General features: G+C 46.0%; 1 protein-coding gene across 4 annotated transcripts in view; it reads right to left on the bottom strand.

The window, feature by feature from the left end:
- Positions 1–25,974, bottom strand: part of ARID1B (AT-rich interaction domain 1B) — a 764,650-nt gene that overhangs the window by 181,940 nt on the left and 556,736 nt on the right. The gene's annotated exons all lie outside the window — the stretch shown is intronic.

The raw sequence follows: 25,974 nt of genomic DNA on the forward strand, positions 1-25,974 counted from the left end.
AACAGCTCGTTAAGTAACCAATGTAATAAGGCAGAATATTTGCTGATGCATTCAATCCTAATTTAGAAAAAGCCTAGCAGAAACAGCATAAAGGAACAGTTGGCGTTTAGTAAAAAAAATTCATAGGAAATAAACACAACTGTGAAGACGCCTTGTAAACTGATGTCACTCTGCCTGGAAATAGCCTGGCGCTCTACTAAACCAGGCTGAGGAATGTGACGGAGTAACAACTAATCGCCATTTAACATATTTAAAATGGTAGCATGTAGAACACTCAAATCTTGAAAAAAAAACATGCATGGTACACAATGGCAGCACATCCGAAGACGGATGTCAACATGCTAAACTCAATGCTACAACAAATGGCCAGCCGGTACCACCGCTGCAGCAGTTTTCTCCTCACTACATCAGCTCACACAGAGGAAGCTCGTAGTCCATCCATACACCATTCTCAACCCTGCCGTCCAAAGAGACACCGGAAAAACACATCCTCCGCAACAGTGTCAATCACTTCCGTTAAAGTAAAAAAAGCTGTGTGCTGTACAAATGCGACCTGTGTGCGCATGGAATGCCAAAGGTAATGGCGAACATGAAACATGTTTTACAAATGTCCAGAACTTGCAGTCAAACCCAAGGGAATTCCTATGTGCGCCTTCTTTATACTAAATTGGTAGCAAGGGTGAGGGTCGGATTGGAGAGGTTTCCGGTGGTGAGGGACAACTGTCAAGGTTGTCCCTTGTCACCTTTACTTTTTGCATTGGGAATCGAACCTCTGGCTGCATAGGTGAGGGTTGACATGCTTATCAAAGGTTTTCAGTGGTCTGAGGGGGTAGGAGACATAATTTCGCTATATGCTGTTGACGTTCTTTTGCTCCCGGATGATCCTGGGGCCTCTGGACATGGATCATTGTATGGGAATGGAGCGTCTAATCTATTTGCCGTGGGGCTACCCCAGAAACGTTTTAAAATTTGGAAGGACCGGGCAGAATAAAGGGGGATACAGCTAGAGCCACGCCCAAAGAGGCCATGGGTGGAGGGCGGGGCAATGGGACGTGGGGGAAGGGCAATATAGGTGCACAAACAGGAGGGTTGGATCATGACTTCTTGTTGGTCAGTAATATAGTTGTGCGATTTACTGTGATATCTTCCCTGTCTTCTTCTTGTAATGTGATTTATCTTTTGATTATGCATAGGTACTGTGCTCGGTATGCTGGCCTTCTACAAACTGTTGTAAAATCAATAAAAAGTTATAAAAAAAAAAAAACTCCAGGGGAATCTTTTGGTAGGGTATGTAAAAGGTGATTACAAGACCTAGGGTGTGACTTTCTAAACTTATAAACATAGAGTACGGCAGGAAAGAAATAACAGAAACAGACCTTTCTAAACTCTAGGTTGCATATTAAAAAGTTGTGCCTACCTTACCCTTGTCTCTGAGATTTCTGTAAATTTTAAATTGTCTAACCACAGCAAAACACACAAATAAGGATGCAAGGGAATGTGAAAAAAGAGAAAGGCAATCATGACAACTACTATGGATGATTGTAAGGCTATATTAGCCTTTACTCAATATGCAGTTTCAGTCAGACCTAGAACAAGCAAAGGACCATTCAGGAATGTGATGTAGCCATTCATGAGGAAGAGAGAGATCCTGGAAAATGTTAACAACAGGAACAATTCCACACTGTTTAGCTAAAAGCCTAATATGTCTGGCAACACGTGATCTGCAACATGAGCTGCAAAACATAGAATTTGAAAATGAGATTGCCTATGACAGAGAGGCATCCGTACCATGCCAATTCCGACAAAAGAAGGAACAAAGTGTACAGAAGAGCCTTGGCATAACACTGTAGGTGAGTTCTTATACAGATATGATACCCATTTAAATATGGTTCAGTTTGCATAACTAGATCTCAGTTAGCTTGCACTGACAGCTATTCAAATTTGCAGAATTAAAGTGCATGTTTATTTTATGTAAGCAAGCCGTTCCCTCTCTGTATTCTTGTGTGGGTTTCCATTTCAGAAATCGAGGCCTCATCTGTGGTGTCTGTAACGTTAATATTTTGTGTTCTGTTGAGGAAAAAGTGTTGAGGATGTTTCATTAGCTTGTAACTTTTCAATTTTTCCTGCTGATGCTCCCTGTATGTCATTCATAAGCTGAACCAATCATGTAATTGCTTTGTTACATAAAAATGATAATTCATTTGCTTAGTTATGCATAGTTTAACCAATGAGACAGGAAGTAGGTGTAGCTAGTAGTATCTTATTTACCAGAGTATTGATTGGTTTAGGTTTCACAATAATGCAAGTTAAATTTTGTCATATAATAATCAGTCCATACATGAGTGTGGCTTCTCCTTATAAAAAGTGCTGCAATTTTGAGACAAGCCCGTTTTTCTGGCTAACGTCTTTTGGAGCAGACTGTCAGCCTGGCTGTGTTTTATACTTGATTCTTTCCTTGGGGTTTATTCAGAGGCACAACTTATGTTAGTTTTCTTGTAGAGAATTACTATGACTATTTTGATTGAGCTCATTTTAATAAATTCACTAATTGTTTTTTGGCTTCTGTAATTATCATATTTTTAAATAAATCTATGAAGTTTTAAAAAAGAATCCTGTCTCGCACAGGTTTATCTTCATTAGCCCTGGACGAAGTCTTATGAAGACCTGCATGGTCATACAAAGGCCCAGGGGCGGGCCCCTCCACGAGAGCAGAGGATTGCCACCCCACAAAAAAAGACCCAAGAACGGAAAAATAAAATGGTAATACATTTTCTTTATTGCCATTTTATTTTTCAGCACCTTGACCTGAACAGTGTGTCAGGACGGGGTAGGGCAATTGCTGCCGAGTGGCAGCAGGTAGCTGTGCACTTGTTTGAAGTGCACGTCCCTTTGGCCGGTCATCTTGCGACAACCAGCCTGACATGCGCACTTTAAACTTCTCTAGCTCAGCAGGGTTCGAGAAAGCACAGGCCTGCAAGCACTCTTGTGAGCGCTGAGTGAGGCCGCTACACCAATCCGGACGCTGCTTTCATGCTGATTACCAGCATGAAAGCAGCACCAGGATTGGCTAGTGCAGTTTCCTGGGTCCCGTCGCAGGTTGAAGTCAGGAGAGACGACAAGAGAAAAGAGCGTCCTAATGTAAGTGCCTTTTTTTTAAAATTGTACTATTATTGACACCCACCCCCCATTGTAAATACGAGCCAGCCGCCACTGCAAAGGCTTAGACAGTCCCTATCTTGAGCAGTGACACTTTTAATCAGGTAATTAGAGCACTGACAGCACGTTCAGTGCAGGCTTTGTTCATTTCTTCAAAAAAGCAAATACACGCAGAGTGCTTTGTCAAGCACATGATCACACAACAGTGCCATAAGGAATATGACAGCCCACTTCTTAGTCCACCTGTTAGACCTGTCAGCTTTTTGGCGTGTCTCCCCTGTCTTTTTGCCTTCTGACCTCCTATTTTCATTGTATACTGGACTCTCTGTCTCTGTGCACTTTATTACTGCTAAAGAGTGCTAAAGTGCAAGTGCTCCCTATATAAATTGTACTGTTGATTGGTTTATCCATTGTTGGAATATTTGATTTATTGGTAAGTACCTTGTAAAGTGCACTAGAGGTGCCCAGGGCCTGTCCATAAAATGCTACTAGTGGGCCTGCAGCACTGATTGTGCCACCCACATAAGTAGCACTGTAAACATGTCTCAGACCTGCCACTGCAGGGTCTGTGTGCGCAGTCTTGCACTGTCAATTCGACCTGGCAGGTGTACCCACTTGCCAGGCCCAAACCGTCCCTTTCACTACATGTAAGGCACCCACAAGGACAGGGTGCAGTGTACGTTAAAAGTGGGACATGTACGAATGTGTTTTACAGTGAAATACTGCCAAATTCGTTTTTCAATGTTGCAAGGCCTATCTCTATCCTAAGTTTCCCTTAAAGTGCAGTTTCCCTTTGAGAGCAGATAGAAATTTGGAGTTTGGAGTCTCTGAACTCTCAATTCAAAAATACATCTTTTGGTAACGTTTTCTTAAATTGTCTGTTTGAAAATGCCACTTTTAGAAAGTGGGCATTTTCTTGTTTAAACCATTTTGTGCCTCTGCCTGCTTTTGTATTCCACGTCTTGGTCAGACCGGCAGTTGAGCTCTTGCGAATTCCCTCTAGACAGTGACACAAAGGGAGCTGGGGTACAACCTGCATATCATGATGGACCATCTGGGCTAGAGTGGAGGGAGGAGTGGTCACTTATACCTAAAAGGGATGTGCCTGCCCTCACAAAATGCAGTCTCAGACCTGCTGGTGTGTGTCTTCGGCTAGGCCTGGGCAAGGCAGAATCTTGTCAACAACAGGCAGAACTGGGTATAAATAGTGGGCCCAAAACCCAAGACTTTTAGAGGAACCTCTGCCAAGGAGAACAGCTGAAGAGCTGGAGGAGGAGTACTGCCCCTTTGCTGTGTTGCTTTGCTGGGTTGGCCTGCAGTTGCTGTTTCTAGGTTAAAAGAGAGCAAAGGGTTAACTCTGCTGTGTATCCTGCTCGAGAGAGAGCTCCAAGGTCATGGAATAGAGCTTGCTGTCTGTTTGAAGTCTCAGGGACACCAAAGACTTCAGGTTCATCTGCCTACAGCACTAGGAACTGTGCATTTTGTGCTGTTCAAGACGAAAAACCACTGCAATGCCACCAACGTTGCTGGTCTGCACTGTGACCTGTCGACGCCATCCGGAGCTGCGCAGCACCACCCCACCCCACCCCTGGTTTCACAAACACCGCTACAGGGCCGCTGCTTGCACCGTGACCTGTGGGCCCGCACTCCGGCATTGCCTTGCTCACACCGCAGCCTTGGCATCACGGATGATGCCACTCCAGCTGACAATGGTGTCGCTGCCTGCACGGTGGCCTGTGGACACCGTTCGTGAGGTAGACGATGCACCATCCCGCACCGAAGCCCCGGCCTACCAATGCCAGCACCATCGACTCCAGTGTCATCAGCAGGCATCCCTGTCTGCACCGTAACCCATGGATGTTGCACGGAGCCCGTCCCACACCGATGACTTGGGACAACTGACGACAGCGCTTCAGCAATGAAGATGCCGCTGCCTGCCCCGTTACCTCACATGTCGCTCCGCCTCACTTCACACCGCAGCCCTGGTCTCGATGGACACCGTCACCGAGCCACTGCCTGCACCGTGACCTGTGGGCACCGCACGTCGCACTGTCCCGCTTCGCACCGCAGCCCCAAAGCCATCCATGCCAGCGCTCCTGACTTCATCATCCCAGAGTTTGAGCCACAACGCGTGACTTCAAGTGCCCGATGACCCCCACACCGACCTCTGGAACAGACACCATGACGCCAGCAACAACGCTCTCCAGACATCTTCACGAGGATCAAGATGCTCTGCATTTCCAAGGTAATGTTTGCAGGTCTCCCCAACACCACAGCTGGCCCGTGACGCCACGGCCGGCCTGAACTGTTAGATTTGTTGTTCATGACACCGTGGTAGCCCAAGATGAAGGAACTGACTTCAAGGAACTTTCTTTTTAAGTAAATCTTGCAATATGTGTACCTTATTTATTGTATGTTGGATATTTATCATATTTGGTCTTGTTTTATATAGATAAATATTGCCTACGTTTCTGAAACTGGTGTGGTGTCCTTTTGTAGGGTTTTCACTGTATTACTGTGTGTTATGTGAAATGCTTTAAACATTTCTTCTGAGATAAGCCTGACTGCTCGTGCCAAGCTACTAAGGGAGTGAGCTCTGGTTATCTGACTGGGTATCTTCCTTATGCTGACTAGAGTGACGGTCCCTACTTGGACAGGATGCAAACCGACTGCCAACTGGAGACCCCATTTCTAAAACTACCACTCCTGATGCAACATATTACTGCAAATCAAACACATTAAAAAATAGATTAAACTGAATGGAAAATGGGTTCCCCTTTAGGTTGCTTCAACTTTCGGGTATGCAAAATATGATATCCAGCTAATTTTCCAAAACTGAGTTTTGTTTTTACAGTAAACTTTTGTTTAAAAAAAATAAAATGGGCTTTTTTGGTAAGGCAGGCTCCAGTTTTGAGGTTTCATGCAAATGATCTGAAAGTCACTAAGTGGACAGAAGAGAGGGGAATATGCAGTAAAAAGGCAGTTAAATGGCTAAACCAGTGGTCCTCAACCTGTAGTCTGGCGACCCTGGGGTCCGCAACGCCTATTAAGAGGGACCGCAAACGCCTAAAAATGATATAATATTAACAGATTAATAAAGTGTATATGAATAGAGAAGCAACACTGAAAATTGAAAACTTTAAGATGTTCTGTAAATGTGAAGGAATCTGAAATTGAAGGATAAAAATTAAGTTGGTGCCTTCACATTGATTTGTAGGAGCAGTGCAAATTGATCAAATAGAATATAGTATGCATGATGGGTGACCTCAAGTGAATTTAGTAAAGCCTCAAACGTCCCATTGAAATGAAAACTTTGATTTTTTAGTTTGTTTTTTAATTAAATAAAATATGTCATTTGGATATTTGGTGAATGCTTGTTTCTGTAATTCTGAGAGTTGTTTTTCAGTTCAAATCACTGAAATTGCTTAAAGCAGGGATGACTCAGTTGGGATCCCCAGATTCCAATCATGATTCAGTTAGGGGTCCCCAGATTTCAGTCAGGATTAAGTGAGGCCCACAGAAGTCAAAAAGGTAAGTACCAATGGCTTGGCTAAATATCACAAGTATCCCAACTTCAATTATGCAGTCTCTAAGTACTAACAAAGGGAATACTCAACTGTACACAAGCTAGTCGTGATCAAATAAGGTTCAGGGATAACAGGCTGCACATAAGTGCACTGGGTATGCAAGCAGAGTGCACTGGACTAGATTAGGCATTGTAGTACTGTTAAAAGCACATAACAGAGGGGGCGTGGTCTGGCCACGTATGGAGATGGCCGCCTAGGAGCCGAGCTCTGCTAGGCGGCGGGCCGTGGACCAGGGGTGGCGATGCCGGGGGTGTGCCGAGAGCCCCCCAAACAACAAAACCGAGCACGAGGATCGGCGGTGAGCAGACGGCGCACCACCCGTGGAGGGGGCACGCTCCCCCGAGCAAACGGGGAGCGAGGAAGATGGTGCTGAGGCCTGCGGCAGGAAGCTGAGCTGCGGCCTCAAGTAGTCAGCAGACCCGGACCGGGGGCCGAGCCTCCCTCCACTGGCTCCTGAGGGAAGTGGGAGTGGGAGCCTGGAGGCTTTCACCGCTCGCCTCGCTCCTTTCCTCCCCCTCCTCTCCCAAAGTTTAGAGGCCCCCCACGGGAGGGCCAGAGACCGGTGTGGCCCGCGGAGAGTGGTGGCGACGCTGTGGACCCTCCCATTGCAGAAACCGGGACCCGTGGAGTCCCTTCTTCAGCAACGTCAGAAACCCCAGGACTGCTGCTGCCTCTGGGGAAGTGGGGGCATCGCTGGTGGCCCCCCGCTTGCTCCCCCCCCACACTAACTGTGCAGAGCCAGAAGCCCCTACAGGTGCAGGGTGGAAAGGGGGCAAGGAAGGAAAAAAAAAAAAAAAAAAAGGAATACAAGGATAGAAGTAGCAGTAAAAAGTAAAAAGGAAAGAAAACAAGGAAAAAGAACTGCAACCCTACCCACGTTAAACACCTGTGGGACCCCTGGACTGACAGGGGGCAGGTGGCACAAACCCTCTCGGACGGGCAAGGGGGGAGGGGAAAGGTACATTGCACGGGCACTACAGCGGTATGACGCACCACGGTTGCCCTCCTACTGGGGCATTTGTTCTTCCGTCTATGCCTCCAACTACCACTGGGACCAGCGGCGAGAGGGTCAGCCACGGCTTTAGGCACCCAGGAGCGCGGATGCAGGAGGTGCGCCTCATTTCTTTCTTTATGGACTGCGGGGGCGGTGAGGTCTTGCGTGCCCCCTCGCTTGGCGCCTAGTGGATTCCTCTCTCGGCGGCCACAATGCTGGCGCCTGGACGGCGCAGTGGGAACGGAGGCAGCGCACAGGATCTCCACCTCCCCTCTTTCCCCTTCTTGGCTGGCAACAGAGAACCACAGAACTTCCCCCCCCCCGGGACCCCGGATGTGCCAGGGCTTCCAGGTGCGTGGGGAAGCCGCCGGTGCATATGCTGAGAACACCTACGACCCCCACATCTCCAATTAACGCCCAGCCGGACTTGCCACCGTATCGACCCCCTCCCTTCCTCGGACAGGTGTGGGAGTGCCTGGGTCTGTACCTCTGCCCGGATCATCGCTCTGCCCAGAGGCCTGATCCTTGAGATTTTGCCGCAAGCATCAGTTGCGACACAGTCAGATACTTTTTGGCTCCCTACCTGAATGGGGGAACCCGCAATGCACAGGGGCAAGACGACAGGCAAAGCAACGGGTAAACCAGCCCGCCAACTACTATTCTCTGAAGCCCTTCACCAGCAGAAACATTCCTCAGCAGAGGACTCTCCACCCCTCCCTTGCACCAACATGACAGACAACACGCAAGGTGCAACAATGGACCGTATATTGCAGGAGATATCGGCAGTGAGCCGTAAGCTGGAGGGCATGGACAACGCCATGGTGGCGCTAACGGCAGAGACAAGATCTATGCGCCTGGACATAGCCGGTTTCCAATCACAGATATCCGGGCTCGATCAACGAGTGGCAACGGTGGAAACTCAAATAGCCTCCTGGACCGATAGAGACCTAGAACTCTCGCAACTTAGCAGCAAGCTGACGGATTTGGAGGACAGGAGCCGCAGGAATAATGTTCGCCTTCTTGGGTTCCCGGAGGGCGTTGATGGCGTAGACATATTCTCCTACTTGCGGGACATACTACCCAAGCTAACAGACATAACAGTGGACCCCCCTTTGGAATTCCAAAGGGCGCACAGGCTGGGCCCCAAGAGACAGGATGGAAATGACCGCCCTCGTCCAATTATAGTCTGCATGCTACGACATCTGCAGGCCCGCCAACTACTACAGACGGCTCGAAACAAGGGTCTCACCGATCGGGTAATCTGGAGATCCGGATATCAGCTGACTTTTCCAAGGAGACTGCAGATCGGAGAAAAGCCTTCCTGTCTTTCCGCACCAAACTCTGTCGCTTAGATGTGAAATTTGGTCTATTCGAGCCGGCCAGGATGTGGATCACCAAACATGGGGAATCAAGGAACTTCTACAACCCGGAGGACCTGAGAACATTCTTAGAAGGACTACAAGATCAAACCCAGTCCAGGGAAATGACTGCCCAGCCCCCCTAGGCCACACAGGGCCCACCGCCGGGAACCGGCCACCCGGCACCAGCACCAGCACCTGAAGTGTGCTCTACCACAGACCCCCAAATCAGGGGAAGAGATTTTGAGAGACTCGCAAAAAGCTACGATGACAGGTGCCAAGTACTTCAAGCGGTGGTGATGCACACTCAGCTATCAGAAAGAGACAAATCCTGCTCCCCCTGAAACCCACGATGGACCCCACCTGAGGACAAGAAAACACTATGCCCCTCAGGACTCTCCCTACTATCGACCACTGGCTGACACGACGGCACTGAAGGGACCTTGCTGCGGAGAAGACGAAACGGAGAGATGAGTACCTGTTTTTGTGAACTCAGACATATTATGACAGGGGACCATTGCCTCTGATTGTTCTTGATAAGTGTTTGAATATTCTTGCTTATTATCACGTGTTTTAGTATATTCTCCTTTGTTCTCCCTCTTCTTAGAGACCTAGTAATACTTCCTCTCTCAATAGCGTGACCCCCGTTTGTCTTCTAAATAGATATTGAGCATCTCCTTAGAACTGTTACACTGTTTCTATCCATTAATAATTTGTTTGAATTTTTGAATGCCTTCAATGATGGTTGATAAATGTCTACTACGATCGACAACGTATTATTGCATCTGAATGATTTACAATAGTAGTGTGGTACTCCCTTCTTCCTAACAGCAATCCATCCGCACTTCCTCGCCCACGCCCCCCCCCCGGTTTCGATAAAATTGATACACGCCATCCCAGCGGCTCTCTCCGTCCCTGGATGCTAACAAGGTACAGATACTACCTCCCAAAATCGCCACAGACCCATGCAGCACTGTCTCCCTGTCCCCCGCTCCCCTCCCCCGGACATAAAACATTGCATGAGCCACACAGACCCTATACACAGCCCCCCCCTATGTTCCCCGCCTCCCTCCCCCTCCGCTTTATGTCACTCAGACTTGCAGGTGGATGGGAGAACCAGATTGTGGGGGCCGAGGCGCCGAGCGTACGCCGCCTCCCTCGGTCCGGGGCCCGCTGGTCGGGCAACGGGGCTCAATAGGCCTGGATTTTAGACCCGCAGGTTACAGTCCTAGAACGTCTGGACTTTTGTCCTGTTTTTCTCTTCCATTCCTTAATCTTTCTTAATTCTCCTTTTCTTCTTCAGCTTCATTCACCTGTTTTATCCCTTAGTAGTTATCCTCTCTCCTCCTCCCTCTTCCCCCCACCTGCCCTCCACCCTCTCCTCCCCCCCTATTATTCATCCTCCCCATCTTTATAGGTTTTGTTAAGTCTCTATCCCTTCTCCACCTGACCCCCCCCCCCCCCAGCATCTCCTCTCTGTCCTGTTCCAAGTGCCCCCATATTCGGGTAGACCTCAATAAGGCACAGGGATGTCCGATCCAAACAGAGTACCAGCAGTACCTCTGCGGATCATATCTTGGAATGTAAATGGCCTTACCCACTTCATAAAGCAGAAAAAAGTTCTATCCTATCTCAATTCCAAACAGGCTGACATTGCCCTTTTAAAGGAGACACATCTAGGTGGTCCGGAATCCAATAAACTGCGACGTGACTCGGTGGGCACCGCCCTGTTTAGTTGTACTCCTCCCTCCCCCAGCACAGAGACTACCCCAAGAAAATGCAGCGTGGCGTTATTACTGCGTAAAACCCTCCCCCATACCATTCTTAAATCATGGACTGATCCCGAGGGTCATTACGTATTCACTAAATTAAAGAAGGGTGACTCCTCACTGTGTGTGGGCTTGGTCTACGCACCAACTGGCCCAAAACGCCTCTTTTTCTTACAAATCAACCGACTCCTGACCGAGATAGGGGCATCTCGCTATGTAATAGGAAGGGACTGGAACATAGTCAGAGACGCAATACTTGACAGGACGGGCCCCTTGGACGTCAGTAACAATGCAGACAGAGCCCTACAGACCAACATATTGTCGGACAACGGCATAGTGGACCATTGGAGGCTGACCCATCCAAAAGAACGAGAATTCACTTTTCTCTCACCGGTACATGGCACCCAATCCCGACTTGACTACTTTCTTCTGTCCCACAACCTTGTGGCCCGCACCCATGATAATCGCATGTTGGAGGGCGGCCTCTCGGACCACTCTCCGATTAGCATAGACATCCACTTGGGCCTTGGGACGCGGCACTGGCAAATAGAGACAGAAAAGAGAAACAGACGGCACTGGAACTTGACATCCGCTGGTTCACTAGACAATATACCGCCACCCCTCTCTCCCGGGGCGTCGAAACTTAGAGCGCGCCCAAATGGCCCTCAATGAGTTATATACCTCCCAGGCAGAGTATGCTCTACAGAGGCTACAAGGAAGACATTACAAACAGGGAGAGAAGGCAGGGCGCCTGTTGGCAGCCCAGCTCCGACAGAGGACAGCTGCCCTAGCCTTCCCAGCAATCCGCGCCTCCTCCGGAGAAACACTAACACACCCGCAAGCCATCGCTAACAAATTTGCGTCCTTCTACAGACACCTTTACACATCAGAGACTATATCCAGCCCAGCACAGTGTACAGCTTTCCTGGCGGGCCTTGATCTACCCTTCCTGTCAGAGGAGGGACGCAACCTTCTAGAAGGGGAAATAAGCAGGCAGGAAATAGAAAGCGTCATCTCAGACCTCCCCTACCACAAATCACCAGGGGATGATGGATTCCTGGCAGAATTCTATAAATGGATAGGGAGGGAGGCAACTGACAAACTGCATGCGGCTCAGAATGAAGCCTGCTCAACACAGACCCTGGGGGCCATATCCAATAATGCCATAATAGCCATCATACCAAAACCCGGGAGAGACCCCCTGCTGTGTGGCAGTTATCGACCCATATCTCTCTTAAACTGTGACATCAAAATCCTAGCAAGTATCCTGGCCAACAGGCTACGCTAAGTCATACCGTCTCTGATCCACCACACACAAGTGAGGTTTGTACCAGGTCGCACCTCAAGGAACCACTTGCACACCCTATGCCATACCCTATGGGCCTCTAGGGACCTACAGGAGGAGGCGCTGGCCCTGTCCTTGGACACGGAAAAGGCATTCGATCGCATAGAGTGGCCTTACCTGTTTACAACGCTGGAGAGATTTGGTCTGGGAGACAGATTTATCTCAATGGAGCGGCTACTCTACGACCAACCCGCGGCAAGAGTCAATTGTGGAGGCTTCCTCTCAGACCCCTTCCCTATCCGTAGAGGTACACAACAGGGGTGCCCCCTCTCACTACTTCTGTTCCTGCTAGCAATGGAGCCCCTCGCTGCGGCTATCCGCTCTTCCCCCTCCATTACAGGTCTCACATTACCAGTAGGTATTTCTAAAATCTATCTATATGCCGAGATGTCCTATTAACCCTCACGGATCTAGAAAGATCCATACCAGCCCTGCTGGAGATCATTGATGGATTTGCAATCATCTCCGGCTACAGCATCAACTGGGATAAGAGCGAGGTGCTCCCCCTTTTGCGGATGACTACAAGAGCAGCACTACTAGGCTTCCCATTTCGCTGGACACCGAAATGTCTCAAATACTTGGGAGTGCTAGTCAATCCGGGCCTAGTGCAAATGGTGGCGGACAACATTGACCCCCTCATTGCACGGACGAAGCTTGATTTCGCAAAATGGAGCCAATTGGGCCTGTCTTTGTAGGGTAGAGTACAAGAGGTAAGGATGGTCACGGTGCCCCGTTTCACCTGTATTCTAGGACTCCTCCCTCTACAGATGCACTCATCAGATCATTTGTATGGGGCGCAATGCGACCACGCTTATCGTCCGCTAAACTCCTAGCCTGCCGCTCCCACGGGGGCACGGGGCTTCCGTCGGTAGAGCATTATTCACTCGCACTACAACTGTCACAGATGTCCCACACTTTGTCCAAAGTGCCGGATCCGCCCCAGTGGATTGCCGTGGAGAAGCTATTGCTGTCCGCGAAGGAGGGACTCAGAGGGCCTTATTGCGACGACCTCCCATCCACCAGTTCGGTGAACCCCATCTTGAAGGCGATGCGAGCAGTCTGGCACAGGGTCCACCGCCTGCTCGGGGGTCCAGCTTAAAATGGCAAACCCGACTACAACAGACACTATACCCGGAGGACTGGAAAGACATTCTAGAGGCTCTGGACAGAGGTACCCGAGAGGCACGTTTAAAGTTTTGCCTCTTTAAGGTCCTACACGATTGCCACTGGTCCCCAGCAAAACTGCAGTGGGTGAAGATCACCTTGATGGGCATACCTGGTTTGATGCAAACGTGAGCCATTCATTTCTGAACCTATTTCCACCTTTACAGTCGCTTTCTGTTCTCATTCATTCCATGTGAGGATATCATGCATTGTTTTTCAATACATCACATTTTAGAATTCAACAATGTGAGAAGATTTTGCCATATGCATGGGTGAAGAGGAGGTAAAATGGAACACGGTGATAAGATCCTGTGGGTTTATGCTTGTGTCTCTAGCACTAAAGAAGGCCATATCAACTGTACTAAAGAAAGAAACAAGCAAAAAATACAGGCTAAATTCTGACTGGTTCTTGCACTTTAGCATGTATTCCATTTGGAGCACTGGAACTGTTTTTGTCTATGGGTAACACTTACATTTTGGAATTTCCAGACCTGGCTGCTTTGAGGTACACAGCAAAGGGAGATAAAATAACGTGCCTGTTGGACGACGCGTTTCTGGCTAAATGCAGCAATCTGCATTGAGAAACTGGTTTCCTAACGCCAGCCCGCCATCTAGCTGGAAGACCCCATTTCGTCCATGATTATTTTGCTTGCCAAAGAAGTCTTCATTGCGAAGCACAAGCCTGTTACTGGCACCATGGATGTAGTTTTGGCTCTGCAGTGAAAAAACGAACTAATCTGGATGTAGAACATCTGAAAAAATGACGATTCAGAGAGCACCCACAAAACAACTGCACCATTACGAATGGAAACTTAGTTTTGTATGAACGAATTTGTGGAAATTCTGAAATCTGGAACACAACCGACAATTTTCAGAAAATCATTTTAAAATGTATTGTAAAACAGTCAAAGGGATTTATGCTGTAACACTAACGTTACCTATATTCACATGGAGTGCAGAAGTGTTCATCTGTCTCCAAAGTATGGGTTAAAGTAATACCCTAAGTCATCAACATTCGAGTCACTGCAATTCATTCCTGGAGCTGCGGGAAAAGGCGCCTCCATTCTGCAACGATAATTCTGCAAAGCTAAGGTTTTTACACCAAGCTATTTAATTAGCACGCAGAACGTGTAGCTTACAATATAGTGTCGTGGCTCAGCTGAAATATTTGGCTCGCTTCGAGCAAAAGGACCATACGACCCCACCCCCCTCGGCGCCCTGCCAGTGTATTTCATACCGGCATCTGCTATTATTCACAGATCTACTTCCTTGTTTCTTCGCGCCACGAAAACAAGGCACGCTATTCCTGACTCCAAGGACGCGGCTCGCGCGCTGCGCAACCTTAACCCGCGTGCCGCCGACAGCAGAGCCAGAGGACGCACCGTCGCTAGCGCTCCAGCACTTTGTGCAAGATGGAAAGTTCTGCACTCCATTTAAGCAGCTAGGCAACCCTTTCCTCCCAAGTCCGTCTGCTGGTTTCTCATTACAGCCTGATAGCTTTTGGTATAGGAAGAGCGTCAAGTCGATGACCCACAGCAGAGTGCGGCTCAAAGTCATAACCCCTATTTGGCAGCCGGCTATGCGATTAGAAAAGCTGTCCCTGGCTGCTCTACACTCCCTATCTGGAAGCGCCCGCGCGCTCCTTGCCTTTATGAAGCATTTATTTTGTTTGTTCCTTACCCTCTCTCTTTACACTTTAAACCAGAGAGGACTAGATAGCGAGATGAAAGGCCTGATTCGGAGAACATGTCCAGGTTCATCCATGGATTACAAATTCATTAACTAGTTATACGCGGCCTTTATGTAGTAAGAACTATACAGGCACATCGAGGCGTTGGATCCTCCACTGTGCCTTCGGTTAGCAATCGAGGGGAAATGGGCATTACGCAAGGTAAGAGTGGTTCCCCTAGTAGGGAAATAACTCTTATATTGCTATAAAATGGGGGTGAGTACATAGCCTTGTTTCAGCCCTCGATCATTTATGATTTTTGAAGTGTCTGTGTCACCAGAAAGCCTTACTCGAACCCATGTCTTAGTGTAAAGCAACATAACATAATGGCTCTCAGCAATTTGTTGGCGATGTTCCAATCCTCAAGTTTCTGTTAGAGTTTGGTGTATACCACTCCATCAAGGTGGCAAAGCAGTACATGAATCAAGCAAAGACAGACAGGCTGTGGTGGGTGGCTGCTTGTTGGGTTATTTAGGAGAGGACAACAGCATTGTCTACTGCTGATCCTCCCTCACGCAAGCCGGTCTGATAGAATGGAAGCAGGCCCTCTCCTGCGTCCCAGTTGACTAACTCCTCTAACAGGGTGCTAGCATAGGCTTCACCCCTCAATGTCTACTAATGCAATCAACCTGTAGTTTTGGGGTCGGAGTAGTCCCCCTTCATGAAAATCGGGTGGAGGAGAGAGCCCTGCCACGAATCTAGGACATCTTAATTTATTTTACACTCAGCATACAGTTAGGTGAGAACTGCTGCCCAAAAAGAGAGACCCGGGCAAGCCTGATTTAAAAAACAGAAAAAACATAAGGTGTACACCAGGAAAACAGGAAAAGTAAGACATGAGCAAAGTTCTGCAGTATGCCTAGATCTCCTAATCCCAGTGTGTGGATTCACCACATTGCAGAAATCTGCATGAGTAGGACTAAAAATGTTCAAATAGTTCACAAGGAAACATTTTTCCATGTCAATGCCCCTCCACCCTTATGTATATTGGAAACATGCATGTGTTCAATGCTCCTTCTTGCAGTTTCTGCACCCCCTGTGCCAAAAGTATTAGGACATGAGTTTGGAAAGTGTAAGAATGCGTTGCAAAAGAATTTCTTGCAAAAATTCTGCCGTAGCAACATCTCCGCATAGTAAGGCATGCAAACCCTGCCTTAATGGACCAGGTAATGGCTTTGTGTATAGGCTTTGAACCTTTAACCGTAAGGATTGTGAGCAAGACCTGGTGCAGTCTATAAGACTTAACCTGGTCCAAGTTTAATACATTTTATTTCTATCCACCTCTTCAACCCAACTTGACCACATCTAACAGTACATGGACCAAAATACTTTAAAGATTTCAAACGTAGCACCTAAATACCTTTACGGTATCTTGATAGATTCCGCTACCCCCATTTTTCGGTCGAACCTGCAAGCTCTCTGACCTGTTGTAAGTATGGTGGGCTTTCAACCACGCCACCAAACGCCCATCACTTTCACTTGTTCTTTGGCTTGCCTTTCAAAAATCCTTTATCATCATTGGTAAATGCTTTATGTTTGTTCCTCCTTGGGACGGTTTTGTTACCACCTTGCAGACTGCCCCTATTACATGGATAATTGCATGATTACAGATACGTTTGACTGTGAGCAAACTTTTTTCCTTTTGTGTTTCTCCTTCGCGCCCATGCTCATGGCAGCTATGGCGCTTGGAATCGGCTCATTTATGTAAACTGTTTTACTTTTTATTTTCAATTTAAGTGGCAACAAAAAGTCCAGTTTGGAATTAACAACGCTAATAGCCCTAACTCGAGCAAATGCGACAACCACTGCATTGCAAATGCTTGCTTAAATGGCCAGTGTAATTCACAGGACCACCCATTAGATTCTATACCCACCAACGTACGGTTGGTTGACTACTGCCCTCCTATTCAGAAAGTCCTTATTTCTGAATTATCTTGGAGGGGTGTATTCATATTAAATTATTGGAATGTTGTTGTTAGATATATCGGAGTACAGAACCTAAGGAGTGATTCAATTGTAGAGGGAATGTACTACTGAATTACTCACACAACCACAAATATGTCAAGATATTTTACTCTTTCACAGACTGACTTTTGCACACTTCCACATGGGACAAATGTATCAGATCGTGTATAGGAGAAGATGTGGTGTAAGAGCATCAGACTTTGAAATTGGGAAACAAAGTTAAGAGTCCTGCTTTGGCTCAACATCCTGTGAATCCAGGAAAATCACTTAATATTCGAGTGACTAAAAAACAGTGATTGTGACCTTGTGTAATGTAACTGATGCTCATGTAAATCCATCCAATTCATACAGGTCGAGTTCACACTATATAAAACAGCACAAAAAAAGGCCCAACAAACAACCTAAACAAGGAATGCAGACACTTTTCTGCAATGTTTGCATCCTGCAAGACCTTTCAGGCATCTACCTAAGGGCAGTGCAAAACAGTGCAACTGAGTGAACAACAATTCAAGAGTTAAATGATAAATACTAAGCTCAACACCATGGTCTTCTGTTGAAGAAGGTTCATAAAACACTCGTCACAAAAATGTAAATGCTTAAATATTGTGCGTGAGTGCTTACACTCTAGAAAAGAGAAGTGCAAAATGGAATATGTCAAATGGCTCTCTCCAGGAATGGGGAAAACCAATATTATGAAGGATGCAGCAGAGCCAGTTGGCAGGACAAGATGGTGGGCGTGCAGATGATGGCCTCAGGTTGAGCCTGGCTCGCCAACTTTTCTTGCGTTTTTAAGAAATCACATGGAGGTGGAGATGGTAGGGGGGTGGCCCCAGACCAACTTGATTAAAAGATGCAATGAAGTAGGGCTCAGAATCTTTGTTCCTGCCCTCTTTGCCAAGACCACTGTCTACAGCTGCCTAAATGCCTGCAGCAAACACAGGCCATTGCGGGCTGGGGATCTTTTTTGGATCCATAAAAAGCGGAGATGAAAGTTGAGAGGCGCCTCATCTCTCTGCTCAATCAGAGATGTGTGTGGCGCCGGTTCACAGGCCTGGGGGTGTTCAGCTTGGAGTGTGCTGGACAGGGCCCAAGGGGTGGCTTGCTGGCCAGAGGTGGCAACTGTCTGATCCAGGAGGTGGCTCTGAACAGAGCTGCACGGCATCCAACTGGCTTGATAGTGATGGACAGCAGCAAGTGAGGGAGGTGGTGTCCATCAGAGGGGGTCTGTGATTCCATGCTGGGTGGAGACTGGTTCTTCAAATGCAGGTCATACATACCACTGCTGCTTGCTGATGCAAGTGGGGAATTCCTGAGCAAAATGGGTCTACTCGTAGGATTCTGATTTTTTGGCCAGTGTGGAGGGTTCCTAGGGCCACACTTTACTTTGGACACTCTTTATGCCAGGATTCTTACTGCAGTGCATTTCGGTACTGGGGGGTGTGCATCTGGAACTGTTTAAAAGCCTCAGGGGTGGCATTTTATACTTGTAAACAGGTCTCAATTTGAGATGAACTGAAATAGATCAATGTTTCTAAATAGAAGCTTCCTAGTGTAACTAAAAATAACCATTAACAGGTTTTTTTAAAAGTTTTTCTGGAGGCATTACACAGACTGGGGGATTGTGGATGTAGGCCTGTCAACATTTTATTTGCTGCTTTAATGCGAATCTCTGCTATTTTGCACGAACATTTGTCCATTATTGTGCACAGTTCTTTGAGTGTTGTATTGAGAGATTCTATTACAAAGCAAGCACATTTACCTTTCGTTGTTTCTAGCTGAAAGAAAGTCGGCGGCGCTGCAGGTTTATTTTTTCTGCAATGCTGGACGGATGGCTCAGCAAGTTTGTTGCACTTTCTTGAGATAAGAGTCCTTTGCAAATCGAAGTTTCGAAGCAGTTTGAGCCAGAGACTGAAGACGGCCGAAATGCCCAGGCCAGCTCTCCAGCAAGTGTTGGGGTGACAGGTTGGGTTCCTCTCGGGTGAACAGGCTTCCGGCACAATTAAAGAGGGCAAGGAGTCACATGAGAGGGATTGTCCTTTTTCTGTCCTGGGTTAGCCAATGTTTCCACATCTAACCTACTCACCGTATTCCCCAGGAAGTAGAAGTATTTGAGACCACCTCAAAAGCGGCACTTCACTTTTTTCTTGATGTCTTCAGATTTTTTTAGTTATACACTGCATAAGCCACTGGAATCGGACAGTTCAAAAGACTGGTTCGACTTTTGTGCATTGTCCTTGGGTTTTGCATGCCTTGAGTTGAAACGTATTCATCGAACTTGGCTGGTTCCTGAACACGATGGAGAGCATTCTTCTGTTTGCCTTTTGTTCTGATTTCTTCACTCCTCTTTCCCATACCCCTTGTTAAAAGCAAAGTTAAAGTGGGGAGGTATTTTATATGTACGAGTTGTGTTCACCTTAATGTACATAAGAGTGGAGCTTTGGAATCCAGCACTGGTTGCTGGTGGGAGGCAGTTGGATCCGCATGGTGCCAGGAGATGGTGTGCTGGCGGAATGTGGCAATAAAGATCTTTCTTCTGCAACTGAGGATGGGCTGATAATTCAAGAGTTAGCTCTATCGACCTTTCATCAGAGAGTTCCTTTCCTACTCCCTGCCCCTTTTAACAGCAACATTCGATCAGATGGCAAGCCACTAGCAGAGGCCAAACCCGTTTTGCAGCTTAGAATTGTGGTTGTCTTTCTGTGTCACATGTAGGAGGAGGATGTGGCAGGGGATAGGAAAGATGCGCTGCTCACCAGCTTATCAGAAGCTCTCCCTGCGCCTGCCTTCCACGCAGATCTGACAGGCACAGAATGGTGCCAGGAAACTGCCTCCAGCAACGGAATATATTTCCCGCAACATCACAGCGGCCGCGCTGCCATCAATTCTCCTCGCGATCCATGTCCAAACAGGAAAAGTTCTCGGCGGCCTCATTTCAGCATATCTCAAGGTCTAATTAAATCCTCATTACGATCTTCTAATTATTCCGGTACGCTGGGGCTTTCATGGCACGATTCCCTGATGGTGCATTAGATGAAAAGGGTTAAATAACCTGGGTTGGTTTTGAAACTCCGGATCACTTTCAGGCCTTTAGAAGCCTATCAGCTGCATCATGAATATTTAAGTATGTGCTGCTGCGAAAATTAAAAAGCGAAAACAATTACGGGAGGAGTTTGTTTAAATTAACTTTGACCTGTGCATACTTGACCTAATAAATAACGTCTGGCATAATGAGCCTCGTTATGTCGTAAAACTGCCCAGGTAGGTTGGAAGGCCGTGGCCTGCCCAATACAGAGTGCGCACCGCCATGTGACTGTCAAGGTTGGTGCCCAGTGTGGTGAATGCAAAGGTAGGGAACAGGGATTAACAGTCCGACAACTTTGAAACTAAACGAAATTAACACATTTCACACTCAATGAAGTAGCCAAGGTTAGCATTTCTCACAGTCAGGCCACTCAGTGCAAAAGCACTGGATCTGCACAAGAGTTCAGGATGAGGAACTGAGCTAGAAACGTGAAGAGGGCTAGGACTTCAATACATATTTTGTATGAAGTTGAGAATGTTCCCATCATATGTTTTCACATTTCCGACTAACTGGAGTGAAATATGCATACAACTACGGGAGATGGTGACAATAAAAGCTAATGCTGGCTTCATGTGAGCAACATACGTGGAGGAAAACCCCAATCCAACTCTAAAGCATGACTAGATGAATGAATACCCATAGAATGGGGCTAGGGCAGGTGACTGACTGGCAGATGTATGCCCAAAGACAACCACAAACAAGAGTTACCTTGGCTTTCCGCAGAGCTCGTTCTCCACCTGACCAGGAAGGTCCAGAAGCTTCATTTTAGCAAGTTTGGTTCACCAGAGGCCAATGAAGAAACATCTAGATTTCTGAATACCTCTCCAGCTGGATACGAGGAAGGGTTTTCAAGAAAAAAATATTTCACAACCAAAGGCTGGAAGAACATAGAAGACCAATCTGCTAAGGATACTTTAATTTCTTGTCATAGCATTTGGCAAGAAAGCAGAATAAAACTACATGATGTTAAAAGCTCAACAGCAGGCTTTACAGATCAATAAGGACACCAAACACATATCTCCTTGACAGGACAACATGTCGAAATCTATTGAAATATATCTGTGAGGCAGAACTCAACTAAGCAATGCCCATCAATGCAAGGTCGCTAGATAACTACGTCAGGTAGGCGGTTCTAGGATATTCTTTTCCAAAACAATTCTCAAGTTTGTTAACCTAGATGGGTTTTATAAAAGTAGACTAGAAGTACAAGTCTTAAAATGCATTGATTTTAATTAAATTAAAGCAGAAGTCCAGTACTGACATAGGCTTTGACAGGGCTCAGGGTGAAGCCTTTCTGGTTAGGGCCCCCTAACCCTGGAATGTTATCGACCTTGTAAGGATGTAATGATGTATGGATCTCCCACTATTCAAATCTGTGGTTTAAAGGTTCAACACAGATGTCTTCACTAAGCTCATTAACCAACTAAGTAGACCAAGAGCACCCATTAACACAATTATGCTTAGAAATAGGTGGAATATGAATGAGAGAATATATATATATATATAAATATATATATATATATACACACACACACACACACATATATACACACACACGCACTTCTCATTTCAAGGAGATTCTTTGTCAAGAGTAATTTGTGAATTGCAAATGATGTGCGCTGAAGTGTCAGAGTTTTTGTGCATTTATATTTTTGCATCATTAACAACGCGCAGATTGTGGTTTTACTCTTGATTATACAGGTACACAATGATTTAGCGTATTTGAAACAAATTTCCTATGACATGTAGAAGTGTGTTTTATAGTTCATGTCAATAGGGGCTAATGTGTGCCCGGTCATCATCATCTTTCAAAATGGACGTCTTCAACCCTCATTTTCACTGTTCAGTTATTTCTGCTGTATATAGGTAAGTAGAGACATAGTTGTTTATTTCCATTTATGTTGTTCTTGATGACAAACCTCCTAGCGTGGGCACAACATTGTATTTTTCTCAAGGACCTTCCGCTAGCCCAATGTACCCTACTTATTCATAACAGTTTGCTGTTGCTCAGGTAGCTAGCTTGTCCTCCATTTCTGGATGAATTTAGCATAGAGTGAATAGAGTGAGACAAATCAATATTCATTAAGTGGGATAGAGCTTGGGTGCTAAGGAAATATGACGTTTAATACAACTGTGCTCTAATTTGCTAGAAATGTTGACCAAGCTAAAATGATATAGTAGTTTTAGTAATTTAATATGCAAAAATAGTGCATATAAATCCTTGATTTTGGGGGTGAGCCAGAGGACTTTTCCTAAGACTCAGATGCTGCTGTTCGTTTCTCTTTTCACTTTGCTGCCCACTTGGGGCTTAGAATATTCTGAATTTGCACTGTGTCAGGCTCTGTTGCTGCAAGCTTTATGGCTATATTTCTGCACTGCATCTTTTAAATTTTTGTAATAAACCTTTAAAATTATTCAGTTGATTTAGAACTCAATTACTGAGTGAGCGTTTATTAAATTGATTGTATGCATATGTGTTGGAGGTGCCATACTCCGGGACTTATTGCTGCATGAAACTGAGGTTTATAGCTGTCTCAGATTCATCAACCTGTGATTAGATAACGCCTTCATAACTTTACTGCTACAATTAATCATCTAGTATGTAATTAGCTGAAATTGTGCACCCTGCTTAGAGCAGGGTACAGATCCACTAGCCCCTGCTGTGACCACTCAACCTTCTGTGATGGTCTTGGCTGGGACATAAATATGTAGTCCTCCTGAAATTAAGTGATATGGAAGTCTGAATTAGTTGTGGCTAAAGTGAAAGTGAAAGGAAATGTTATTTACAGTACAGCTCAGAAGTCTGATTCTCATCTCAACAACAAAATCTTAAATAAAGGGTTTAATACATGTGACATGTTCAGGTAGTTTTTAAGGTTTCTATATTAGAAAGATGTGTTAAATTCAGCAAAGCCAATTTTCATGTAAGACAGGGTGAATGTAAACATATGACTTACCAAAGGACAAGTAACCTCCCTTAGACCAGAACCTCATTAGATGTCCTCAGTCTTACATAGACTGGCATGTGAAACCAGTAAAGAGGGCGATATCAGAAAACTATTCAGTGAGCAAATAAATTATTTAACACAGTGCCATGTTTGTTCTTTGCCTATGGAATCCGTGCCACTACACCCTAATGAACATGTCCACCAAAGAGCAGAATGCACTACCACAGACTGTGCCGCAAACCCAGGGGTCCTCGAAAATCCAGGAAACCGAGGTTGTAAAAAGCCTCAAGATCTCAGCATCAGAATTAATAGACATCATTGGGAAGTCGCGAACTGATTGCGCTCAGGACCTAACGGTTTACCACAGGCACTGTTTAAACAGGAAACAGAAAGATGGGCCAAGTTCCTGGCAGCGATGTTCAACTGTGTGCTCACAACGGGAATTGTCCCGGCAACCTGAAGAGGCTCAATAATTCACCCCATCTAAAAAGGAGGGAAGGCGGCTTCTCCAAATAATTACAGACTCACAGCTCTCCTAGATGTCGACCTAAAGTATTTTTCATTTTGTGTGGTAAACCACCTAGAGACTTGGATTACAGACAACATTCTGCCGTTCAACCAAAGCGGTTTTACCAAACATCAAGAAACACTAACAAACCTAATGGCACTGGGACTCATTACTAACAGAGCAAAAGCAACCAGGACTCCCACCTATCTGTGTTTTGTTGACTTTAAAGCTGCCTTTGATTGTGTCCCCCGTAGTAAACTGTGGGCTAAACTACAGCTTTGGGGGCTACCAGTTACTATTTTAAAAGCTATTGAAATGATTTATTCTGATACATGGGGGAAGGTAAAACTAGAGGGCGGCTCACATCTATCCAGGGCGGTTAAAACAACAGTTGGTGTTAAACAAGGCTGTGTATTGGCCCCAACACTCTTTAACCTGTGTATAGCAGATCTATCTGCAAAGTTAAATGTGGTATCAGCTCATTCCCCCTCTCTGGGGGGCCAGCAACTATCTAATATGTTATATGCAGGTGACCTATTACTAATTAGCAACACCAGAATAGGCATGCAGAAACTGCTACACAAACTAGAAGAGTTTGCAAGGATAAATGAATTAGAAATCAACCACAACAAATCTAAAATTATTACCATAAATCGCAGACCCACCAGCCAGCGTAAATGGTACCTAAATGAAAAGACTTTGGAGGAAGTAAGCACCTATAGATACCTAGGAGTCGTGGTTGATGCCAGGTGCAACTTCGCACCACAAAAAGAAGCAATAAAAAACAAGGTGCAGACACATGCTTATGCCTTTTGCAAGCTCTCTAATTCAATCTGTGGCCATGCCTTGAACCCCTTGACAGCCATAATGAGAGCAAAGGTGTTGCCAACCCTCTCATATGGGGCAGAAATAATGAGGGGTATGGAGGTAGTTCTTTTGGAGAAGCTTTTGATAAAGACGTACAAGCGTGCCTCCGCAGCCCAGGTCAGACTAGAATTCATGTTGGGTAAGCAGTCACTGGCTCGCCCGGCAGCATTCATCAAATGTTGTTACAAACTGAGTCGCGCCCAAAAAGGTTCTTTAGCCAACCTAGTCTGGCAGGAAATCACCCTATAAAGAGGGAATGGAAACTATAAAAGGGATCTGGAAAAAGTATAAGCCTCTTGAACCTAGGTGGGGTATGGGATCAGTCACTTCCTACGCTGGCTTTTAACAAGGCAGTCAATAAGTCAAGTAAACTACATAGCTGGTTAAAATACAGGGAGGCTCTGACCAAAAGGCCACATTGCTGGTTGACTCTGAAATCGTATAAAACTCTTAAAGAATCATCACTTATGTCTGCCCCATATTCACGGAAAATTAAGCAACGCTTTCTAAGGCTCAGGCTGGGTGAAGTTCCAACGCCAGACCTCATGCCAAATTGGAAGAAGGGGCCATGAGCGGGCACGCAGGAGTGCCGCCTTTGTCATCTGGCGGTAGAAAACTTGGTTCATGTCTGCATTTGCCCAGCCCTGGCTGTAGAAAGAAAACGCCTACTGAAAAAAAGAACTAAATGGCTTAGGGATTAGATCCTGTAGACAAGCACTAATTGAATCATTCAATCCACAAAACACCATATTGAATATTAGATTGGATCAATTTTTGGAAATCTATTCCGGTAAAATAACATCTGCTGAAACAAGCGTGTGATAGGGAGGGCACAAATAGAAACAAAATCCATCTACTCTGAGTAAACACATCAAAGAAATAAAGGTAATTTGGTAACATCGCTGGTCACACATCTAGACCGCTATGAAGTTTTGCACCAGTGTCCGGAGTCAAGTAGGAGTAATTCAAATTTGTAGAATGTACTTAGCTCTTCTCAGTTTTATACATGTAATTTATATGTTTCAGTGTACTAACATGGTTCTGTCAAATTTTATGTTGATTACTTTTATGGTTTTAATTAATTAATAAAATAAACATTCCCTCTCACTACTACAGACTGACATAAGAGGAGCGCAACTAATAAATTAATCTTTAGCGTCCTTCCCCCATCTGAGAAAGTCTTGTCTTGATGCTTTCATAGTTGATTGAACTAGATAGATTGTAATCAGAGCTGAACTGAGGAACCAAAGCAGCCCTGGCTAAAATGATCAAAGCAGCCCTGTTCCCTTCCTGTCCCAGAACAATATTTCTTTCTATCCATCCGTTCTCTCCTTCTCCCTCTCTGATCACTTTCTGTCTACCTTCCCACTGCCTCCTTCTCTTTCTATCTATTGAAGCCTCCCTGTTTCTGCTACAATTAACCTTGTGGAGCTGGGGAAAGTGACAGAGGCACTAAGAGCACCCTTCCCCACCTAAAAATAACAGCCTCCAGGGACGTCAAC

The sequence above is a fragment of the Pleurodeles waltl genome, chromosome 5, assembly GCF_031143425.1.
Source record: "Pleurodeles waltl isolate 20211129_DDA chromosome 5, aPleWal1.hap1.20221129, whole genome shotgun sequence".
Taxonomy (NCBI): Eukaryota; Metazoa; Chordata; class Amphibia; order Caudata; family Salamandridae; genus Pleurodeles; species Pleurodeles waltl.